The sequence below is a fragment of the Pelophylax lessonae genome (assembly GCF_965119305.1).
Source record: "Pelophylax lessonae genome assembly, chromosome: 3".
In the NCBI taxonomy this organism is placed as follows: domain Eukaryota; kingdom Metazoa; phylum Chordata; class Amphibia; order Anura; family Ranidae; genus Pelophylax; species Pelophylax lessonae.
Genome location: NC_138770.1, coordinates 604,180,118 through 604,204,419, shown reverse-complemented (window position 1 = coordinate 604,204,419; position 24,302 = coordinate 604,180,118). Strand labels below are relative to the sequence as shown.

The following is a 24,302-nucleotide window of genomic DNA, read 5'->3' as shown; positions in this document are numbered from 1 at the left end:
CTCACCAGATTTCCAGTGACATTTGGTGATGCCACCATAACCAAGAAGCAGAGCCTCAGCATTGTCTTACCAATCTTTTTTCATTAAAGAGGAGCTCAAGTCTCCCCCCCCCCCCCCAAAAATTAAAGTCAGCAGCTACAAATACTGTAACTGCCACTTTTAGTATAAGAACATTTACTTGCCCCTGGATCCAGCACTGTCCTCACCCAAGTGATTCTTTAGACGCCTGCATTTTCACTAAGGGAAACTGACAGTGAAGCCTGTCCAGCTTCAGCCGGCTTCAAACTGCGCATGCGTGAGCTGCGCTTTGTGATTGATCCCGCAGTCTTCTGGGACCGGTGAGGTTTCCCAGATGGCTGTAGGGAGTAAAAAGCGGCAGATTGCTCACAAAAATATAGTATACAGTGCACACATAACACTTTGTTAGGCACACAATGAACCCCTTGATTGTCTTCAAATGTTAACCCTTTCCCAGCCATTGTCATTAGTACAGTGACATTGTATATTAGCAGCACTTATCACTGTATTAGTATCGCTGGTGATGTCAGAGGCAGTTAGTCAGTTCCCCCCAGCGTCAGTTAGTGTCAGATGGTCCGCTGCACAATCACAAACCCACTAGAAGTCACCATGAATAGTATAAAAAATAAATTAATAAAAATCCCAGTATTCTATAGCCCATAGTTCATAGACGTTATAGGTTTCATGAAAATAAATCAATATACGATTTTTTTTTTTTTTACCAAAGACATAGCAGAATATATTTTCCGCCAAAATTTATGAAGAATTTTTTTTTATTATGTTTTATAGCAGAAACTAAAAAAATATATATATATATTTTTCTCAACATTTTTGGTCTTTTTTATTTTATATAGTAAAAAAAAAAACCCAGTGGTGATCAATTACCACCAAAAGAAAGCTTTATTTGTTAAAAATAGCCACTCCAGGTGAGTTGAAAAGAAACACCTTGCGAGAGTGGTTCTAGGGTTGTCTCCTGCTTCTGCTATCCATATGTACAACCCGCTCTGCCTATGATACAGCTCTCCTTATAATTTTCTTGGTAATGGTCTCCTGCTTCTGCTATCCATATCTCAACTTTCATATGGAATGCTAGTGCTTTTTTTAAAAAAATGAGCAACACATCTGATGAGGTGACTGATTCAACTCTACTTAGCTTGAGTGATCAAGAGACTTCATTACCTTTTATGACCCTTGCCTGTGTCTGGATTTGTCCATCTCTCCTCCCATATTCATGTGTCTCAAATCAGATCCTATATTGATCAATTGACAAATGCTTGCCTACGCAATCTCCCTATAAATTTAAAGCAGTCTATGGGGGAGGCGCAGACACCATGTCTCATCGCTGAGTGTCTCATTCACGAGTGTTGCACAGTTTCACCACCGCAGTTTAACTACAGCAGGATAACTAAAGCTGCATGAAGATATAACAAGAACTCTTTGGAAAGACTGCAAGTAAACCAGCACTCGACATTTAATTTAATCTATTTGAAGTCAGATTCCCACGTTCTATCCACAAACATGCTCCTTCTACTCTTCTTTCTCACATCAGTGTCTTCTATCTTCAAAATATCCTCACACTACCCCTCTTCTCCACCCCACAGCATACACATAGCACCCTCACTCCTACCCTCTCCCTACCACTGTACCCATCACCTCCTTCAGTTGCCGAGCCCACATGCTAACCTAAACAGCAGGGCAATTAGACACGTGCGCTCATACACATCCCACTCCCATCTTGCCTTTCTCACCCTCCTTCTAGCCTCAGGGGACATTTCCTCAAATCCTGGCCCTCCATTTTCTTTCTGCAAACCACATATGCAACCACCCCTCCTCCTCTGACAACAGCCGCAATCTACTCAGTTTAATTTCTGTCCCCCTGCTTCCTAAAAACAGCCCCTCAATCTCATATGCCCTTTGGAATGCTCGCTCCATCTGTAACAAGCTCACATCTGTGCATGACCTTTTTATCTCTCATAGCTTTAACATCCTCGCCATAACTGAAACCTGGCTTCAAATTTTTGACTCTGCTTCTCCTGCTGCCCTCTCCTATGGTGGCCTCCACTGGACTCACTCCCCCAGACCCAACGGACAGAAAGGAGGTGGAGTTGGATTCCTTTTATCCCCGCAAAGAACCTACAAAGTCCTTCCAAACCCTCCCTCTCTGTCTTCTTTAAGATGCACTGTATTGGTCTGTTTTCTCCCATTTCTCTAAGGATTGCAGCAATTTATCGGCCCCCTGGACCAGCATCACGCTTTTTTGATGACTTTGCTGCCTGGCTACCCTACTTTCTCTCCTCTGAAATACCCACTATCATTCTTGGTGACTTCAACATCCCTGTCAATGTTAACAGCCCAGCTACAACTCAACTTCTCAACTTAACCTCCTCTTTTGACCTAACCCAATGGACACACACTTCCACCCACTCCAATGGTAATACCCTTGACCTTATATTCTCCCATCTCTGCTCTGCCGACAACCTCACCAACACCCCCTTTCCTCTCTCTGATCAAAACCTCATCAGTTTCACTGTATCCTTGCCTCAAATCACCCATCCCCCAAAGCAGCAAACAATTACCTGTAGGAACCTTCGTCACTTTAACCCCTCTCTCCTCTATTCTGCTACTGACCACCTACATGACAATCTCTCCCCTGTCCTGACCACCTCTGTTTACAACAGCTCACTCAACATCACTTGATGCACTTGCTCCTCTAACTACACGCAGAATCAAGCCTCGACCATTGCAACCCTGGCAAACTGACAAGAGTAGAAATCTCAAGAGACACTGCCGTGCTCTTGAACGACGGTGGCGCAAAACCAAATGCCTGCAGGACTTCTCCCTATATAAATCTTCCCTCCAAACATACAATTCATGCCTCCATGCTGCCAAACAAGCCTACTTTGTCTCTCTTATTACTACCCTGTCCTCCAGTCCCCGTTGGCTCTTCTCAACTTTTAACTCTCTGCTTCGTCCCCCACCCCCTCTACTCACTAACTCAATCACTGCCCAAGAGATTGCCAATCACTTCAAAGATAAGGTTGATGCATTATGTGAGGACGCTGCCACTGTGCGCACATCTTCCCCACTCAACATACCTTGCCTAACAGTACAGTCAACACTCTCCTCCTTTGAACTGGCTACTACTGAAGAGGTTAATAACATTTTCTCAGATGCCCGCCTAACCACCTGTTCCCTGGATCCTGTTCCCTCACAACTGCTACAGACACCCTCTTATTCTATCCTATGCTCCCTTACTCACATCTTTAATCTCTCCCTCTCTAGTGGCACCTTCCCCTCCCCTCTAAAACATGCGCAGATTACTCCCATACTTAAAAAGCCCTCACTGGACCCCACCAACCTGAACAACTTAAGACCCATCTCACTGCTCCCATTCACGTCAAAACTTCTGGAACGCTTAGTCTACAACCGTCTCAGCTCCTACCTCAGTGAAAATAACCTTCTTGATCCCTTACAGTCTGGTTTTTGCTCACAGCACTCCACAGAAACTGCCTTACTAAAACTCACCAATGATCTACTAACTGCCAAAACCAATGGCCCCTACTCCATACTCTTACGACTTGACCTCTCTGCGGCCTTTGACACTGTTGACCACCCGCTCCTTCTTAATAAACTCTGTTCCCTTGGCCTCCGAGATTCTGCTCTATCTTGGTTCTCCTCCTACCTATCGCAGCGCTCCTTCAGTGTTACCCACAACTCTACCTCCTCCTCCCCATTGCCCCTTTCTGTGGGGGTTCCCCATGGCTCCGTTCTTGGACCCCTCCTCTTCTCTATCTACACCACCTCCCTTGGTCACTTGATAACCGCCAACGGTTTACAATACCATCTATACGCCGATGACACTCAAATCTATCTGTCTACTCCTCACCTCACTCCTTCAGTCTCCTCTCGCATTGCTAACTTACTTACTGACATATCAACATGGATGTCGCACCACTTCCTCAAACGAAATCTCTCTAAAACTGAGCTGGTAATTTTCCCCCTGCCCGTGCCCCCCTCCATGACTTTTCCATCAAAACTAGTTATGCAACCATCAATCCCTCCCTTCATGCCAGGGTACTAGGTGTAATCCTAGACTCTGACCTGTCCTTTCAGCCCCAAATCCAATCATTGTCAAAAACTTGTAGACTTCACCTCCGCAACATCTCAAAAATTCACCCTTTTTTAACAACTGAAACCACCAAGCTACTCATTCACTCCCTTGTTATTTCTCGCCTCGACTACTGCAACTCCCTTCTCTTAGGCCTACCACTTCATAGGCTATCCCCTCTTCAGTCTAACATGAACGCTGCTGCCAGGCTTATCCACCTTACCAACCACTTATTGTCTGCCTCCCCTCTCTGCCAATCCCTACACTGGCTCGCGATTGCCCAGCGAATTAAATTCAAAATACTAACCATAACATACAAAGCCATTCACAACTCTGCCCCGAGCTACATCACCAATCTTGACTCCAAATATCACCCAAACTGTCCCTCTCCGCTCCTCTCAAGACCTCCTACTCTCAAGCTCCCTTGTCTCCTCCTCCCATGCTCGTCTCCAAGATTTCTCCAGGGCCTCTCCCATCCTCTGGAACGCTCTGCCTCAACCTGTACGGCTATCTCCTATCCTAGCTGCTTTCAGGCGATCCCTGAAAACTCATCTCTTCAGGGAAGCCTACCACACCTTCAACTAATCTTCCATCAGCTCATTCCCTCCTGTTACAACCTCTTGTACCACCTGCCCCACCCTATTAGATTGTAAGCTTTTCTGAGCAGGGCCCTCTTAATCCTCTTGTATTTTATTGTATTGTAACTGTATTGTCTCCCTCTAACATTGTAAAGCGCTGCTTAAACTGCTGGCGCTATAGAAATCCTGAATAATAATAATAATCATATCAGATCATAAAAACACCACAGACACCATGGGGCTATCACAGATGGAACATTTTTTATGTTCGTAGCCAATATATGTAGGCGGCACAGGTGCAGGCACTTGGTTAATATGTGCCTCTAGCTAAAATACAGCAACTCCTCTCATACAATGAAATGTTGTGTGCCATGTGCCACCATGCAATCTATTTAATAAAAAAACATGAGATTAAAATAATTTGTTCGTGTCCAACCCATGACCCCTAAAGACAGAAAGCTGCCCACACCACCAGATTACACATGGAAATGGCCTGAAAGAACAGCTCTTATTGTGTGGTGTAGGCTTGAATGGGATTGATGGGGAAACAAAACACAAAACGTAAAAATACAGTAGAGCGGTGTGCAGGCAAGATGCCTGAACCCAAGACCTCCCACCTGTACATCCAGATCTCTGAAAACACAGTTATATTGCAACACACAAATGTAACAAGATTAAATATATTAATAAATACATTGTTACAACTGCTATTGGGAACCTGTGCCGCAATATAATATAAAATAAAATATGTCAGTCTTGGTATAACACAGGGGGTTAAGGAAGTGCGGCTACTACAGGTTTGATCTGTGATATTCCTATGGGGTCTGTGATGTTTTTAGGATACACAATAAAGGATTTCGAGGAGTGCAGCAATTCCAGAACTTTTCTTTAAAAAGCTCTATTTGTGTTAACAAAAAATTATATACATTTTGTTTGGTTACAGCGTTGCATGACTGCGCAATTACCAGTTACCACTTGCCGACCGCCCCACGTATATTTACTACAGGGCGGCGGCGGCTGTCCTGTGCAAAATCACGTACAGGTATGCGATTTCGGTCTTCCGGGTCTGCAGCGCCCATGTGCACCCCCGACGACCATCTCCCACTGTGATTGGACACAGCGGAAGCCAGTCGCCGGGTTTGGCGGACCCGATGATTGTTTTTAAGAGAGGCAGATTGCCGTTCTGCTAGTAGGGAAGACAGAGATCCTGTGTTTGTGCTAAGCAGGAACATGAATCTCTGTCTTCTCACAGCCAAAGCACATCCCCCACAGTTGGCAAGCACTCCCTAGGAGCACATTTAACCATTTGATCGGCCCTGATGTTAACCCCTTCCCTGCCAGTGTCATTAGTACAGTGAAAGTGCATTTTGTAGGCACTGATCACGGTATTGATGTCACTGGTCCCCAAAAATTGTCACTTAGGCCTCTTTCACACGTAGTGGACCGTATTGCGATCCGCTCCGGCACTTTTTTTTTTTTACGGACACGGATGACAGTTGTGTCATCCGGTCCGTATGTCCGCATATCATCCCATCCGTTTGCGGATGATATACGGACATAATGTAAGTCTATGGGCATTGCGGATGTCAGCGGATGAAACCGCTGACATCCGATTTTGCGTCCTTTCCGTTTTTTAAAACGGAAGAAAAATAGGGTTCTGTTCCATTCCAAAAAACGGAACAGAACTGAAAGGACGCAAATCGGATGTCAGCGGATGGTCATCCGCAATCCCATTGACATGCATTATGTCCATATATCACCCGCAAACGGATGGGGTGATATACGGACATAAGGAACGCCCGTGTGAAAGAGGCCTTATGTCAGATTTGTTCGCCGCAATGTCGCAGTCCCGCAAAAAAAAAAAAAAAAAAAAATCTCTGATCGTTGCCATTACTAGTAAAAAATTTTTTTTTTAAATTCCAGAAATCTCATAATTTGTAGACGCTATAACTTTTGTGCAAACCAATCAATATGCGCCTAGTGGGATTTTTTTTTTTTTTACCAAAAACATAGCAGAATATATATTGGCCTAAACTGATGGAGAAATTAGATATTTTTTTTAACATTTTTTTGGATATGTTTTATAGCAGAAAGTAAAAAATATTGTTGATTTTTCCTTTTCAAGGCTGAATTAGTGCAGTGCTGAATACCAAAAAATGGCCTCATCATAAAAGGAGGGTAAATCTTCTGGAGCTGAAGCTGCTTTCAACTATGTATTTAACCACTTGCCGACCGCCGCACGACTATCTACGTGGGCGGTCAGCCCCTCACAGGCAAAGTGACGTAGGTCTACGTCGCTCGCCTGTGAGGGTTTAGGGAGCGAGCGCGCGCCGCCGGAGGCGCGCTCCCGCTCCCGCGTGGTCACGGACCCCCCCGCGCGCGTGACCGGCGGACCCGATCGCCGCCGGCCACTCTGCGATCGGCGGGGGAGAGGGAGATAGTCAGGCAGCTTGTGTAAACAAGCTGCCTGTCATTCTCCTCTCTGTATGAGAGCTGATCACATGGATCTACTATGTAGATCCATTGATCACTCCTCATACAGTTGAAGCCACAGCCAATCACAGTTAGAATCACGCCCCTAGGGACACACACAGCCCCTCCCTCTCAAATAAAGTTAACCCCTTCACTACCAGTGCATTTTTACAGTAACAGTGCATATGTATAGCACTGATTACTGTAGAAATGTCACTGGTAACCCCAAAAGTGTCAAAAATGTCAGTCAAGGGTCCGATCTGTCCGCCGCAATGTCGCAGTACCGCAAAAAAAATCGCAGATCGCCGCCATTACGCGTTAAAAAAAAAAACAACAAAAATGACAAAAATCTTTCCCTTTGTTAGTAAACGCAATAACTTTTGCGCAAACCAATCAAAATACGCTTTTTGCGATTTTTTTTACCAAACATAGGTAGCATAAAACAAATTGGCCGAAAATATTAAAAAATTTTGATTTTTACATTTTTTTTTGGGGGAATTTCATATAAAAAAAAGGGAAAAATATTGCTATTTTTGCAAAATTTACGCTCTTTTTTTGTTTATAGCGCGTGATCAAAAAATCGCACAGGTGATCAAATACCACCAAAAGAAAGCTCTGTTTGTGGGAAAAAAAGGACGCCAAATTCGTTTCGGTACAGCGTCGCACGACCGCGCAATTGTCCGTTAAAGTCACGCAGTGCCGAATCGCAAAATGCCCTCTGGTCGTTTAGCAGCCAAATCCTCCGGGGCTTAAGTGGTTAAAAACATAAGTTCCCTAAACTTTTTTCTATGCAAATCCTACACATACAGACAGTACACCGACAGGAAAATAAGCAGCTTTTCTGAACGAGATCTCTCATATACAATAAAATAGAACTAAAAAACAGACTTATTACAAAACCTAGCTATATTACCTGATTGCAGGCATTTCTATCATTTTAGCAAGCTGCTTTTAACTAGTAAAAAGGTTTACAAATTAATATTTGTTCTGCAAGAGCAACTAAGTAAATCCAGTTTATCACACACCATTCAGCAATGTTGGCAGAAAACTGGTACAGAGTGATGCTAAACACACAATTGTAGAAAGATTAGAAAGCCCAGGCTACAGTGAATGAGTCAGTAGGAGGCTGTTAGGATCAGGAAGTAACTGGCAGCCCCTGTAGGCCTCCTAGTGCTGAAAGGACAGCAGCTGAATGAAAAAACACAAAACCAAAGAACGCTACAAAAAGAATAAAAGGACAAGATAACTTTTGGGGAAAAAAATAAAAATGAATAGATAATGGCTTAGCACATAGGATGTTATTTTCGTAAATTTAGGATCAACCAAAAAACATCCAACAAGCAAAAAAGAGCAATGGAATATATATAGAGGGATATTTTAGGTTCAGCAGATGGGAAGTCAGTGTGGTCACACGGGGGAGGGTAACAGCTGAGAAAAGCTAAGGAGGGGGAGGTGATGCATTCACATTCAGGGGATAAACAACTGGGAACCCGGATACTCCTGCACACGACGCTTGAGAGGGGATAGGATATCAATGTTCAAATACTGTACTGGCAACCCTAGCATAGGGAACAAACTTTTCAGTGAAAGGGAATATAAAAGGATTTTCATTAATTCACTAAAATTAGAAGAGAAGCAGTTTAACCTTAAACTGCCTAAAGGGGTTCTATACTGTCAGAGCGGTAAAGATGTGGAATTCTCTTCCACAAGCAGTGGTATCAGCAGGGAGCGTCTATAGTTTCAAAAAACTATTAGATGGACACAACATACAGGGGTATACAATGTACTACTGACAAATGCCTATATAGTTACTAGAAAAACTAGGAGAAAAAAATAAATAAAATCGATTTGGTTCACACCTATGCGATTTTTAGTGCTTTTTGCAGACACGCACTACCGTCCATTTAACATGGTTTTCTACGAGACCTGTTCACATTTATGCGTTTTTTGGAAAGGGTCAGAGACTTCTTTAGGCCCTTTTCACACTTACAGACCAGTTCCTTTCATCAGTTTCACATTTTTTCAAAGAAACAAAGTTTACATCAGATGCTCATGTTTTTTTTTTTTACATCCATTACGAACGCAAAAAAGGATGGAAAAAAACAGACCATTCGTCTGTTTAAATCCGTTTTTCGTCTGTTCCTTTTTTTTTTTTTTTTTTTTTTTTACATAAAAATAGGGCTTTGATCTGTTTCAGAAAACAGATGCTGGCGGATGTGGATGTAAACAGATGATCATCCTTTTTTCCATAGAGATGCATTGATGGCCGTTTTTCATCCTTCAGCAGGTCGGTGAAAAATGGACAAACGGTCCGCATGTGTGAAAAGGGCCTTATGGGCCATACACACGAAGATTTTCTGAAGACTTTTTCCTTTAGGCCCCTTTCACACAGGCGGACAGTTCAGATCCGCCTGTCCGTTTTTTTGGTGGATCTGAACGGTCCCCCCATGCATTCCTATGGGGCATCGGATGGCAGCGGAAACATGTCCGCTGACATCCGACCCGATCCGATCCGTCAAATCTGGACGGATGGAAACCCTATTTTCCATCCGTCCAGCGGATGGGTTTGGATGGGATCGGGTGAGAACGGACTGACGGTCCGTTGACATCCGATTTCCCCCATAGAGATGCATGGGGAACTGTCAGCTGTGTCTCCGCACACAGCGCGGAGACACAGCTGTCCTGCTGCTCAGCGGGGAATCGGCGGCTCGATCCCCCGCTGAGAAAAACGGACGGAGTGTGTGAAAAAGCCCTTAGACTTAACAAAAACCATATAATATGAGGTCAAACCTAAACACTTTAAATTTGTATGTAATCAGGCAGGCCCTTGCACTACATAGAAAAGGTAAATCTGAAGGAAATCTAACCACAAAAGTTGGATAGTGTGTATCCAGGTTTAGGCTCAGTTCACACCTCTTGCCGCGGTTTCAGCGCGATTTTTTTTAAAAGGAGTCCGGTGCGGTTTTGTTTACCTGTTAAGGTGCAATTCAGGTGTGAATTTTTTGTTGAAATTGCACCTGAACCAGACTGAAACACGTACAGGACTCTTTAATCGGTTGCCGACCGCCGCAAGTACATTTACTGCGGCGGTCAGCCCCGGCCAGGCAAAGTGACATAGGGGTATGTCACTTGCCTGTCACTGACTTGTGAGCCAATAGCGGGCGAGCGTGCGCCCGCCCCGGCTCGTTCACTGACAAGTCAGTGCGTGTGACCGGCGGACCCGATTGTCCGCCGGTCACTCACGATCGTCTCCGGTGAAGGGAGAAAGGCAGGCGGCTAATGTAAACAAGCCGCCTGTCATTTTCCCCTGTGTAAAAATGGAGATCGGACAGTTCTACTATGTAGAACCGTTGATCTCTGTTTTTACAAATAGTAGACCTGTCCCTTCACAGTTAGAAGCAGGCCCCTAGGACACACTTAACCCCTCCCTCTCCAATACAGTTAACCCCTTCCCTGCCAGTGTCATTTTTGCAGTAACAGTGCATATGTATAGCACTGATTACTGCAGTAATGTCACTGGTAACCCCAATGTCGCAGTCCCGCAAAAAAAAAAAAAAAAAAAAAAAAAAAAAAAAAAAATCGCAGATCGCCGCCATTACTCGTTAAAAAAAAAAAAAAACACCAAAAACATCTTTCCCTTTGTTAGTAAACGCGATAACTTTTGCGCAAACCAATCAAAATACGCTTTTTGCGATTTTTTTTACCAAACATATGTAGCATAAAACAAATTGGCCGAAAATGTTAAAAAATTTTGATTTTTACATTTTTTTGGGGGGGGGGGGAATTTCAAAAATCGCACAGGTAATCAAATACCACCAAAAGAAAGCTCTGTTTGTGGGAAAAAAAGGACGTCAAATTCGTTTAGGTACAGCGTCGCACGACCGCGCAATTGTCCGTTAAAATCACGCAGTAAAAAAAAAAAAAAAAAACCCTGGTCAGGAAGGGGGTAAAATCTTCCGGGGCTTAAGTGGTTAAAATGTATCGCGACCTGCCTGCAGATATATGAAGCGGCTTACTATGAAGGCTGCCGGTTCACATGTTATGTATGGATATAGTTCCAAAGGCACCCAATTCACATATTATTATTACTCAGGATTTCTATAGCGCCAGCAGCTTACGCAGCGCTTACATAAATGTGCACCCAGCCTTAAAGACAACACTGTGCCTTTTTGGTTCAATAGACTAGCTGCGGAAACCTGTGTAGTGCCTTTTAAAGCACCTCCCCTTTAAAATGAAAAAACAAAAAACAAACAAACACTGCAGAAACCGATCAAAAGCAAACTGCATAGGTGTGAACCAGGCCTTAGACCACATTGTGAAAACTTGCTTCTGTATCTTTTTAATGAAAGTAGTGGATTATGCCAGCTCAAATGTACAGGGGAAAAAAAAAAAAAAAGAGAAATACGATACATGAAGAGGGCTAAAAAAATTATTTCACTGTCAGTGCAAAAATCGCCATATTTTTACATACAAAACCTCTCTTCTATAAAACAGTGTAAAGAAGACTGCAAAATTATGAATTTTACCTTAATATAAACAGGCCTCAGTAACAACATTTAGGCACCCAGCAGTGAACAAGAATAAGGACTTGATTAAATACGGCGGATTATCGCACACTATCATTTCCACTGTTCATGTTTCAAACATAAAAATTATGTTTCAACAAAAGCAATAAAATATATAAAACGTGGGAACCCACAGCAACCAATCAGATTTCACAAAGCTGTAGTCAGCTCAGGAAAAGATGAATTCTAAAAGCACTTCACTTTTACCTTCCTAAAAAGGCATCTCCATTGCCAACATCCCAAATGGGGACAAACTTGGAGCTTTAACGTGGCCATCATTTTATGCATTTGGAGTGCAAACCAGCAAATGACTTTAATGGAGCGGTAACAATTCAGAAGCTTGACCTGGTTTCCGTTGCACTACATTTCTTTGGAAACAACTTGCAGGCAAAGCAGGTCAAACGCAGCCTTTCACTGCATTTCCATTGGTACGTAGGCAGCTGCTTACAAATAGATATGGCTGTGTGACAAGAATGGCCTTTGATATGAGCCAATTACAGAACTATAGAAGATGCTAGGATTGGAGATCGTGTGAATTTTATGGTTTTATATCTACCGGTAGTCCTTTGGCATTCAGACATGCAATATAAGGAAGGCATGACTTCAGCCACCAGGAATCTCAAATATGATTACAAGTAATTGCTGGAGACTATCCATGCCTTTAATCGACCACCAAAATTTGATTGTGAAATTACCTTTATGCAATGAATTTAAAACTTCAATACAGTTTACTGAAAGATCGAACTGAAAACCATTCGAAAATGGAAACAAAAAACACTGACAATCTCAAAGAAAACTTTTGCACCCAGTTCAATCAAGGCAGCTGCGATTCCATCTACCTGTGGTCATTAATTTTAAGGGCCCTTTCACATGGGCGTACTATACTGTATGCTTATGCAGGGTCGGGTTTAATCACATGGGGAAGTGTTCTGTGCATCCCTGTGCAGGCAGTCCCATTGATCTCTTTTTGGACAAAATAGTGGCTGTATCCCAATATGACATACATGTGGGTGCATGTCCCCTAAGGCCACTTTCACACAGGCGGACCGTTCAGATCCGCCTGTCAGTTTTGGCGGATCTGAACGGTCCCCCCATGCATCCCTATGAGGCATCGGATGTCAGCGGAGACATGTCCGCTGACATCCGATTCCGTCAAATCTGGACTGATGGAAACCCTATTTTCCATCCATCCAGTGGATCGGATGAGAACGGACCGACGGTCCGTTCCCATCCGATTCCCCCATAGAGATGTATGGGGCTCTGACAGCTGTGTCTCTGCACACAGTGCGGAGAACAGCTGTCATTCTCCTGCTCAACGGGGGATCAGCGGATCGATCCCCCGCTGAGATAAATGGAGTCCGTCCGACGGACACACAGTGTGAAAGAGCCCTAACGCAGAAAGTGTGAGTTCAGGGACACACACCCGCACAGATGTCATACTGAGACAGAAACTTTTTCCCCATCAGTTGGACTGCAAGCATGGCACACCCTGTGTGAACGAGGCCTAAACCACCATTTAGGTCTAAGATTTGCTTTATGATTTCAGCAAAAAACTGATAAGTTCAAAATGCCATGCATAATATAGACAGCTGCATCTCAAAAAACCAGATCAAAACGTTATTTCAGTAATCTAATTCAAAAAGTGAAACTCCTATTTTATATACAGTGCATTGTGAAAATATTCGGCCCCCTTGAACTTTGCGACCTTTTGTCACATTTCAGGCTTCAAAGATATAAAACTGTAATTTTTTTGTGAAGAATCAACAAGTGGGACACAATCATGAAGTGGAACGAAATTTATTGGATATTTCAAACTTTGTTAAATAAAAAACTGAAAAATTGGGCGTGCAAAATTTCAGCCCCTTTACTTTCAGTGCAGCAAACTCTCTCCAGAAGTTCAGTGAGGATCTCTGAATGATCCAACGTTGACCTAAATGACTAATGATGATAAATAGAATCCACCTGTGTGTAATCAAGTCTCCGTATAAATGCACCTGCACTGTGATAGTCTCAGACGTCCGTTTAAAGTGCAGAGAGCATCATAAAGAACAAGTTACACACCAGGCAGGTCCGGGATACTGTTGTGGAGAAGTTTAAAGCTGGATTTGGATACAAAAAGATTTCCCAAGCTTTAAACATCCCAAGGAGCACTGTGCAAGCGATAATATTGAAATGGAAGGAGTATCAGACCACTGCAAATCTACGAAGACCTGGCCGTCCCTCTAAACTTTCAGCTCATACAAGGAGAAGACTGATCAGAGATGCAGCCAAGAGGCCCATGATCACTCTGGATGAACTGCAGAGATCTACAGCTGAGGTGGGAGACTCTGTCCATAGGACAACAATCAGTCGTATACTGCACAAATCTGGCCTTTATGGAAGAGTGGCAAGAAGAAAGCAATTTCTTAAAGATATCCATAAAAAGTGTCGTTTAAAGTTTGCCACAAGCCACCTGGGAGACACACCAAACATGTGGAAGAAGGTGCTCTGGTCAGATGAAACCAAAAATCGAACTTTTTGGCAACAATGCAAAACATTATATTTGGCGTAAAAGCAATACAGCTCATCACCCTGAACACACCATCCCCACTGTCAAACATGGTGGTGGCAGCATCATGGTCTGGGCCTGCTTTTCTTCAGCAGGGACAGGGAAGATGGTTAAAATTGATGGGAAGATGGATGGAGCCATATACAGGACCATTTTGGAAGAAAACCTGATGGAGTCTGCAAAAGACCTGAGACTGGGATGGAGATTTGTCTTCCAACAAGACAATGATCCAAAACATAAAGCAAAATCTACAATGGAATGGTTCACAAATAAACATGTTAGAATGGCCAAGTCAAAGTCCAGACCTGAATCCAATCGAGAATCTGTGGAAAGAACTGAAAACCGCTGTTCACAAACGCTCTCCATCCAACCTCACTGAGCTCGAGCTGTTTTGCAAGGAGGAATGGGCAAAAATGTCAGTCTCTCGATGTGCAAAACTGATAGAGACATACCCCAAGCGACTTACAGCTGTAATCGTAGCAAAAGGTGGCGCTACAAAGTATTAACTGAAGGGGGCTGAATAATTTTGCACGCCCAATTTTTCAGTTTATTTGTTAAAATTTGAAATATCCAATAAATTTCGTTCCACTTCATGATTGTGTCCCACTTGTTGATTCTTCACAAAAAATTACAGTTTTATATCTTTATGTTTGAAGCCTGAAATATGGCAAAAGGTCGAAAGGTTCAAAGGGGCCGAATACTTTCACAATCCACTGTTGATGCGTTACACAGAGTGATAGATTTCAAGCATAATGTTGGAAGTTTACTTCCACTTTAAAAAAAAAAAATGATTATATATAATTTTTTTTATTGGTCTTACTTATATAATATTCAAATTTACTGAGATACTGAATGTTGTGTTTTCATTAGCTGTAAGCCATAACCATTAAAAAATTTTTTAAAAAATGAAATGCTTCAAATACATTAATCTGTGTGTATTGCACCTATATAAATTAGGAGTTTTACGTTTTGAATTGAATTACTGAAATAAATTAATTTTAAGATATTCTAATTTTTTGAGATGCACCTGTATATACAAGTTATCCTAACCAAGATTTATTAAGCAACTCTTGTGATTTCTTAAACCATGTTCACAGTAGGCAAACAAAGGGCACCACCACTATTCAGAGATTGCAACCATCTTTGTGACTTCTGCCTGTTCAGGCCCAATTGCTACATCCTGCAAAAGCCTCATCACAAAGTTGACGTGCACTTAATTTCCCTCAGGTGCCTTCACTACATTCAGGGTTATACCACATTCTGTTTATTAAACCACTGCACTACCACCATACATTTTAAAACAGTGGAGTTGTGGAGCCACATTTAGAATGATTACTCTAGAAACACAATTTAGGCGGCTAGGATCTGAACAGCTTGCATCACAATGTACAGAGCTGATCTAAAGGACTCTGCACCTCATTGCTGCTGTGAAATCACAAATGTAAACACTCAAGTGTTTACATTTAAGAGCATTCTCCTTCCTGTGATAACGGAGGAAGGAGAGTTTATTGCCTCTCTATGGTCCCTTTTCCATCTTTGACGTGGTTGATGCTTGGGGTAAGTGAGATTACTACAGCTGCTTAGAATGTAATATAATTTTCTTAAATAGATGGAAGCATTGAAAAAAAATGTTCTTTTTTGTCATAGGATTGACCTCTTTTCCCATTTGAAACTCCTGAAGAAGCGGGTCAACTGTGAAACATGTTGAGTACTGGCTATTGACGAATTATATTCATGGTAGCTCCATGAGTTTGAATACAAACATAGAAGTGATCATTAAGCCATATAATGGGTTATTTTAAACAAAATGATTTCATGTCTCTTTGTATATTTTCTTCATTCAGAATTTTTGATTTTAATAGGCTGTTATGCTTCTTACGGTACCAAAAAAAAAAAAAACCTCTTTCCTCAGTCTGCACTTTGGGCCAGATTACAATAATGATTAAAAGAATGAAGGCAGCCATCAGATTCATAGTGAGGGGGTTTTACCGGATTGTGGGATGATATTTTTATTCCTTCCGGCCCCCTCTCCTGTACATCTCACCTTCACCAACCACGTCTTCTCTATGTGACCCGCATATTAACACTTTCACTTCCCTTATCCTGCACATTAGCATTTTTATCACTTTAGGCAAAGCCTTAGTGCTTATACACAAAAGGTAAGAAGTTATTCCAGGTTCATATTGAGGACTCACTGAACAGCAGTGATGGGTGTGTGACTTTCTATAGTTGTTTGAGTGGCTGTATTTATGATACATTTAGTGTATGTACAGCCCAAACTTATTTTCATTTTTTTTGCAAGGAATGGTTAGGTGCCCCATCAGATTAAATTGTTTATATAGTCTTCACACACGTCAGAGAGACACAACAGGAAGTGATAAATCTCGCTAGAGAAAGGGTAATCTCAGTGGTCACTGGAATTGGTGCTTCCTTAATTAGAAGCTATACTCTTTAGGCCTTATGTCACACAGGTGTACCAATCGATATGCCTGAGAGAAGGGTTGTCTTCAGCCACCCAGAATATACGAGTGAAGAGGTGTACAGGTGGCCTGCTGAAATCAATGACAGGCAGCCGTTTGCATGGACCTCAACACACATCTTGTACATCTGTGTGGGGCTAATGCACAGATCAAGACGCAGACAGACTGCCTGCACCTAGGCAACCCGGGCAGCTGAAGATGGACCTTCACATGGGAATATGGATCGGTACGCCCGTGTGGATGAAGCCTTATTCCTGTTCTGACTACAGCTGTAAAGTAGAGCTGCACGATTAATCGTATGAAAATCGCGATCTCGATTCACCCCCCTTGACGATCTAAACCTGACATATTCTTGATTCTTTGCATAGCTGAGGGAGCAGAGAAAACAGCTGTGGAAAACTCCCAGTAACTATAAACAAAAATGATTACATTGTATCTTTTCCTTCCCTCTGCCAGGGAGAAAGGAAGTTTAACCTCTTAAAGACTAGACCTTTTTATGACACTTGTTGCTTGCAAGTTTAAAATCATTTTTTTTTTTTGCTAGAAAAGTACTTAGAACCCCCAAACATTTTATATATTTTTTTTAGCAGAGACCCTACAGAATAAAATGGCGATTGTTGTAATATTTTATGTCACACTGTATTTGCGCAGCAGTCTTTCAAACGCAATTAATAAACTTTAATGAATAAAAAAAAAAACGTAACAGTAAAGTTATCCCAATTTTTTTTGTTACACAGAGAATCGTGAGAGAATCGTGATCTTTATTCCAAGCTAAAAAATCGTGATTCTCATTTTGGCCAGAATCGTGCAGCTCTACTGTAAAGTGCTGAATTTCCCATAATTTTCTGTACCAGACACAATAGAGGGCATTTACTAAAACTGGGGTGTGCAAAATCTGGTGCAGCTCTGCATGGCAACCAATCAGCTTCTAACTTTAGCTTGCTCAGTTAAGCTGACGAAAAAAAAAAAAAATTGGAAGCTGATTGTGCACTCTCCAGTTTTAGTAAACCAACCCCAATGGTTACCAGGACAAGTAGAGAGGGTGAATCTCCCTAGTTGGGAACACATTGATAAAAACATAACAGGGCTTTAACAGTTGCCCACTCTATGAAATACAAATGCACATTGCATCTGCCAACTCATATACTACAGGTGCAAAAAAAAAAAAAAAAAACGAAACGAAAAAACCTTTTTCTTATCAACACATGCATATGCGTTTTCACTCGTATGTATTATTGCGTGATAAAGGGTCAGATTTACAGTGCAGATGTCCAATAAGGGCTCATAAAAATGGATTGACACACACACACCCCAAAGTACATGGACAATACACTGTTGCAAAATACATCAGTTCTCATACATGGAGTACAGTGGAACTAAACCCTCCTATCCTTTACAGCCAAGGAAGCTGCCATCTAAGCCTCTGTTTGATTCTCAGGTATCATGGAGCTGAACATGTATTCTGTCATGACACCAGCCATTTGAAAGCCTGACAGTACAAGCAACAGTAAGAGCAGTAAGAGCCGGTTCACACTAATCCGACACAGTCGCCCCGACTTCGGGCGACTTTGAAGTCGCCCGTGCAGCGCGACTTCATCGCGGCTTGCAAACGACCTCTCATAATAAACGTCAATGCAAGTCGCTCCGACTTCGCCAAAAAATAGTGCAGGGACCTTTTTCTAAGTCGGAGCGACTTGAGTCGCTCTGATTAGAACAGTTCCATTGCACTGCATTGGGAGCTACTTGTCAGGCGACCAAGTCGCCTGACAAGTCGGAGTAGTGTGAACCGGCTCTAACAGTTATTGGCATGCCCTGAATGCATCCACTTCAGGAAACCATGAAGTCAATGTGTTTAGTTCAACTTTGAGGATATTTGAATGAGAATAGAATCTCACTGGTGCATCTCATAAAATTGGAATATCATCAAAAAATTAATTTATTTCAGTAATTTAAATTCAAAAAGTTAAACTCATATTTTATATAAATGCGTTACACACAGAGTGATATATTTCAAGCATTTCTTTTTAATTTTGATGAATATGGCTCACAGCTAGTGACAACCCAATATTCAGTATTTCAGAAAATTAGATTATTACATAAGACCAATAAAAAAAAAAAAAAAAAATGTTTATACAGAAATGTTGGATTACTGAAAAGCAAGTATGTACAGTATAGTATGTACAATGCCAATACTTGGTCGGGGCTCCTTTTGCATGAATTGCTGCATCAATGCGGCGTGGCATGGAGACAACCAGCCTGTGGTACTTCGGAGGCGTTATGGAAGCCCAGGTTGCTTGGATAGCGGCCTTCAGCTCGTCTGCATTGTTGGGTCTGGTCTCTCGAAAATACCCCACAGATTCTCTATGGGCTTTAGGTCAGGCGAGTTTTCTTAGGTCAGGCGAGTTTTCTGGCTAATCAAGCACAGTGATACCATGATCATTAAACCAGGTATTGGTACTTTTGGCAGTGTGGGCAGGTGCCAAGTCCTGCTAGAAAATGATCAGCATCTCCATAAAGCTGGTCATCAGAGGGACGCATGCTGGACAAACACCAGCAGACGATTAGTATTTCATTTGGAAATCAAGGTCCCAGAGGAAGAGTGGAGAGGCACAGAATAATAGTTTCATGAGGTCCAGTGTGAAGTTTCTAGTCAGTGATGATTTGGGGAGCCATGTCATCTGCTGGTGTTGATCCACTGTGTTTTATCAAGTCCAAAGTTAGCGCAGCCCTCTACCAGGAATTTCTAGAGCACTACATGCTTCCCTCTGCTGACCAACTATATGGAGATACCAATTTCATTTTCTAGCAGGACTTGGCATCTGCCCACACTTCAAGAGTACCAATACCTGGTTTAATGATCATGGTATCACTGTGCTTGATTGGCCAGCAAGCTCATCTTTTTTTTTTTTCCATATATCTAAAATATTTTATTAATTGAAAAGTTATAAGATAAGATACAGAGTCAGACTACACAGATTTTTAAACTGTAGGGTTCACATGTTTAACAATAGTGCATATAATAAAGCCACACATTTTCGTGTCAGCTATTTAAAAAAATAAGTGATTCTTCAAATATTTTACAGGTTGTAAGCAAATTAAGAGCCAACCACCATTTGTAGGTTTGTGAAGAGTGCATTTGTGCAGGGGGTGCAATTAAACCAAAATTTAAAAAAAAAAAAAAAAAAAGGGAAAAAAAACACACCAAACAAACACACATGAAAAGTGTGAGAAAGTCATAGAACATTTAGGCAGGCCATAGACGATTCGAATTTCGTTCGAAAATCGTAAATGGCAGTGTTATCGAACGATTTTCGTATCGTTAGTGTGGTATGTAAAACGTTCGATTTTCGTACGACAGCAAAAATTCACATATCCAACATGTTGGTTTTTTTTGCGAAAATCGGCCGAATTTCGTATCATTAGTGGGGGAGTTGTATGATTTCGCCTAACACAGAACAGTAGGGAGTGTGTCCGGTAGAGATGTGGTTAAAAGGCACAAAAAATAGTGTTTTGTCGTACGATTTTCGGCTCACATTGATGGTACACTCGATGATGTGCACGAGTGCCACTTTCGTTTATCGAACGATAAATCGTACGTGATTCGAATAGTCTATGGCCTGCCTTATACCACCTTTGAGTGCAAAAAAAAAAAAAAAAAGTGTAAAATCACGTGCATGCAATCAAACTTAAACAGTGAAATATGTGATATTGATGGTATGGCTTTTAGTAGAGATTCCTAGTGGTCAACCCAGACCTCAGGCAAAAAACACTGGTTTGCTTTTAAAGACCAGTCTCCCAGTACCATATAATCATGTTTTTTCCCTGCCATGAGTAACTGAAATGCCTGATAGTTACAGTTTGATTCTTAATGATGGGGTCAGTGCCATCACATAGGAGCAGGAGACAAATGTGCAAGCTCTGACTTGGAATTATACCCAACTGCTAAGCAGAGACTGGTTGCTTAGCCCTCCATGGACAAACCGTTCAACCTAATGTCCAGGTAAACTAGGAGAGGAACCATGAAAATGTAATTCTAAACTCTACACTTGACAGGTTAGTAAACAATTGCAGGTTCTCTGAAATCTAAAAATATTCAAGGACATGTACAGAAGAGGCAACTAGACCTGATTAGATCAGGTTCCCACAATAAATATTGACTATAGTGATGGGGGGGGGGGGGGGCTCAAAAACAAGTAGGTACACACCAATCAGAAAGGTATAGACATGATCAATCTACTTTGCTTAAACAGTGAGCTTTTGTGAAGGTTTCTGTGTCAGATAAGTGATGAGAAAGCTAGGATCAGTGGTCCTCAACTCCGGTCCTCAAGGCCCACTAACAGGCCAGATTTTATGTATTACCTTAGGGAGATGCAGACTAGAGTACTGCAACCCCTTAGCAGCAAATGATATCACCTGGGATGTATTTCAGTTATCTTGCAAACCTGGCCTGTTAGTGGGCCCTGAGGACCAGGTTTGAGGACCACTGAGCTAGATGATCAGGAGCCAATTGGGGTCAATTTACCAGAACCGAAGTGGACAAAATGTGGTGCAGCCCTGCATAGAAGCCAATCAGACTGAAGGTTTTTTTTTGTCAAAGCTTAACCACTTGCCGACTGCCTAACGCCGATCTACGTCGGCAGTCAGCCCCTCACAGGCAAAGTGACGTAGGGCTACGTCACTAGCTTGTGAGGGTCTAGGGAGCGAGCGCACGCTCCCACTCCCGCGTGGTCACGGACCCCCCCGCGCGTGTGACCGGTGGACCCGATGTCCGCCGGTCACTCGGCGATCAGCGGGGGAGAGGGAGAAAGTCAGGCGGCTTGTGTAAACAAGCCACCTGTCATTCTCCTCAGTGTAAAAACACTGATCACATGGATCTACTATGTAGATCCGTTGATCAGTGTCCTTACAGCTCAAGCCACAGCCAATCACAGTAGAAAGCACGCCCCTAGGGACACACACAGCCCCTCCCTCCCAAATAAAGTTAACCCCTTCACTACCAGTGTATTTTTATATTTTTACAGTAACAGTGCATATGTATAGCACTGATTACTGTAGTAATGTCACTGGTAACCCCAAAAGTGTCAAAAATGTCAGTCAAGGGTCCGATCTGTCCGCCCCAATGTCGCAGTACCGCAAAAAAAAAAAAAAAAAAAAAAAAAAAATAGCACAGGTGATCAAATACCACCAAAAGAAAGCTCTGTTTGTGGGGAAAAAAAAAGGACGCCAAATTTGTTTAGGTACAGCGTCGCACGACCGCGCAATTGTCCGTTAAAGTCACGCAGTGCCGAATCGCAAAATACCCCCTGGTCGGAATGGGGGTAAAATCTTCCGGGGCTTAAGTGGTTAAACAGCCTGAAGTCAGAAGCTAATTGATTACCATGCACAGGTGAACAAAAGTCTGCACTCCAGCCCTAGAAAATCAACCCCAGTGTGCCTAGTGGAGAAGGTGGTGTTGACAATAGTATGTCTGACTGATGGTAACTGGGACTTGAACTTTGTAAATATAAAGTCAGGCTATGGGCTACAGTTAAGGTCCCCTATAGCTTTAGGCCAATGGGACATATTACAGATGTACATAGCTGAGTCCTAAACAAATGCACTTTTTCCTTCTACTAATCCATGGCGTAGAAGATACCGGTTTCGCTCTATCTTCGGATAGTGTGGATACATCCATAAGTGTCAAATCCTCAAATCTGCAGAATTCTTCATTTGATGTGCTCCAGTTTTTTTCAGGCTCACACGTTTTTTCCTCGTTAGATTCATGAGATCGTAACTGTCCCAGAAGATACTAGGTGTAGCATCTATTCCATCTACATAGCTCAGTAAATCATACAAGGAGATTTCTGTATCACCATCATTCAAGGTTTGTATGGTTTCATTTCCAAGCACACAACTCAACTCCTTTTCTTGTTTGATTCGTGGAGATCATAACTGTCCCAGAGGTTCCAAGCGCAATATCTATTTCTTGTACACAATTCAGTAAGTCATACAAGATTTCTGAATCACAATCCTGCATGACAACATGTTAAATTGAATCTGCAGGGACCAAGAAATAGAAGATCTGTTGTGTAGCCTGTGGCTCAGTATTACTCGCTGGTTCATTCTCTGCAGCGATGCATGGCAAGGAGCTCCCATCTATATCTGGCAATGTGGCCAAGCTTTCTTTTGATAAATCGGTGTCCGTGATTTCGGGACATTGTGAGTGTGCACCTTGTAGTGAAGAAGTGTAGAAGGAATCAAGGTTTTCTATATCCCAACAATAGCTTTGACTTGGTGTAACAAAAGAGGGAGAGTTCATACAACCAAAGAGCTTAACCGCTGTGTTCAACAAAACACACTTTAAGAGGTTGTTTGAGGACAAACGCTTGCCAGGTGTGTTTATCATTTTCCTTAAACAATCCATGATTTCCTTCAATGTTCTGACTCTATATATGCCTTAGCAAGCTCATCTGGCTTAAACCCCATAGGGAATCTGTGGGGTAATGTCAAGAGGAAGATGAGGGACACCAGATCCAACAATGCAAATGAGCTGAAAACCGCTATCAATGCAACCTGGGGTTCCATAACACCTCAGAAGTACCACAGGCTGATCGCCTCCATGCCACGCCGCATTGATGCAGTAATTCATGCAAAAGGAGCCCCGACCAAGTACTGAGTGCATGCTATACTGTACATGGACATTCCTTTAAGCAAGCCAACATTTCTGTATTAAAAATCCTTTTTTTTTTATTGGTCTTATGTAATATTCTGGTTTTCAAAAAAAATGAATTTTGGGTTTTCACTAGCTGTAAGCCATAATAATCAAAATGAAAAGAAAGAAATACTTGAAATATATCGGTCTGTTTCACTTTTTGAATTAAATTACTGAAATAAAATTGACTTTTTGAGGATATTCAAATGTTAGAAGATGCACATGTAGTAGATCTGACTGGAATGAACCTTAAATGCCCCAATAGGTGTACAGCAGAAGCAAATATGTTTATAAAGATCTTGGAGTACCTTGATATTATCAGGCTGTATATAGAATTTCATTTGAGGGCTTCAGGCTTTAATTTGACAGCACACATATTCTTCAAATGAAGGTCTACCATGTCAAAATATATGAGTTCAGGGACTCAGCTGTAGGGCCATGAGACTTGGGGAAAAGGGTCTTAGTGTTAAGGCAATAAAGTTTAGGGAGTTGGGGTGACAGCTATACTTCTTAGATGATGGGGCTTCTGCACAATCGGACGAAGGGTGCCTAGGGTTGGGTAGAGGGCCTCACTGGTCATGAGGGGTCCGCTATCTTTCTTAGTTCAATAAAGCAGTCCTAGAGCTGGGTGCCGATCTTTCCTGTACTGAGGTGGGCACCATCACCCCCAGCCAGATGGAGAGTCTCTAGTGTTGAGGTGACATATATTCCCAGGTGCAGAAAACCTCTAAGGTTTATGGGATGAAGTGTTTGGAGTGACAGCTATTCTTCTCTGTCATGGGTCCTAGGGTTGGGTACAGGGACCTTAGAGATGTGGAGACATCTTTTGTTCTGGTCATGGG

General features: G+C 42.3%; 1 protein-coding gene and 1 pseudogene across 3 annotated transcripts in view; both read right to left on the bottom strand.

Moving 5' to 3' along the window:
- The window catches only part of LIN9 (lin-9 DREAM MuvB core complex component), a 120,105-nt gene that overhangs the window by 92,129 nt on the left and 3,674 nt on the right, over window positions 1–24,302 (bottom strand). The window lies entirely within an intron of this gene.
- Window positions 22,333–23,172, bottom strand: LOC309550193 (annotated as a pseudogene). The gene has a single exon. The product of its transcript is annotated as an uncharacterized misc_RNA (transcript).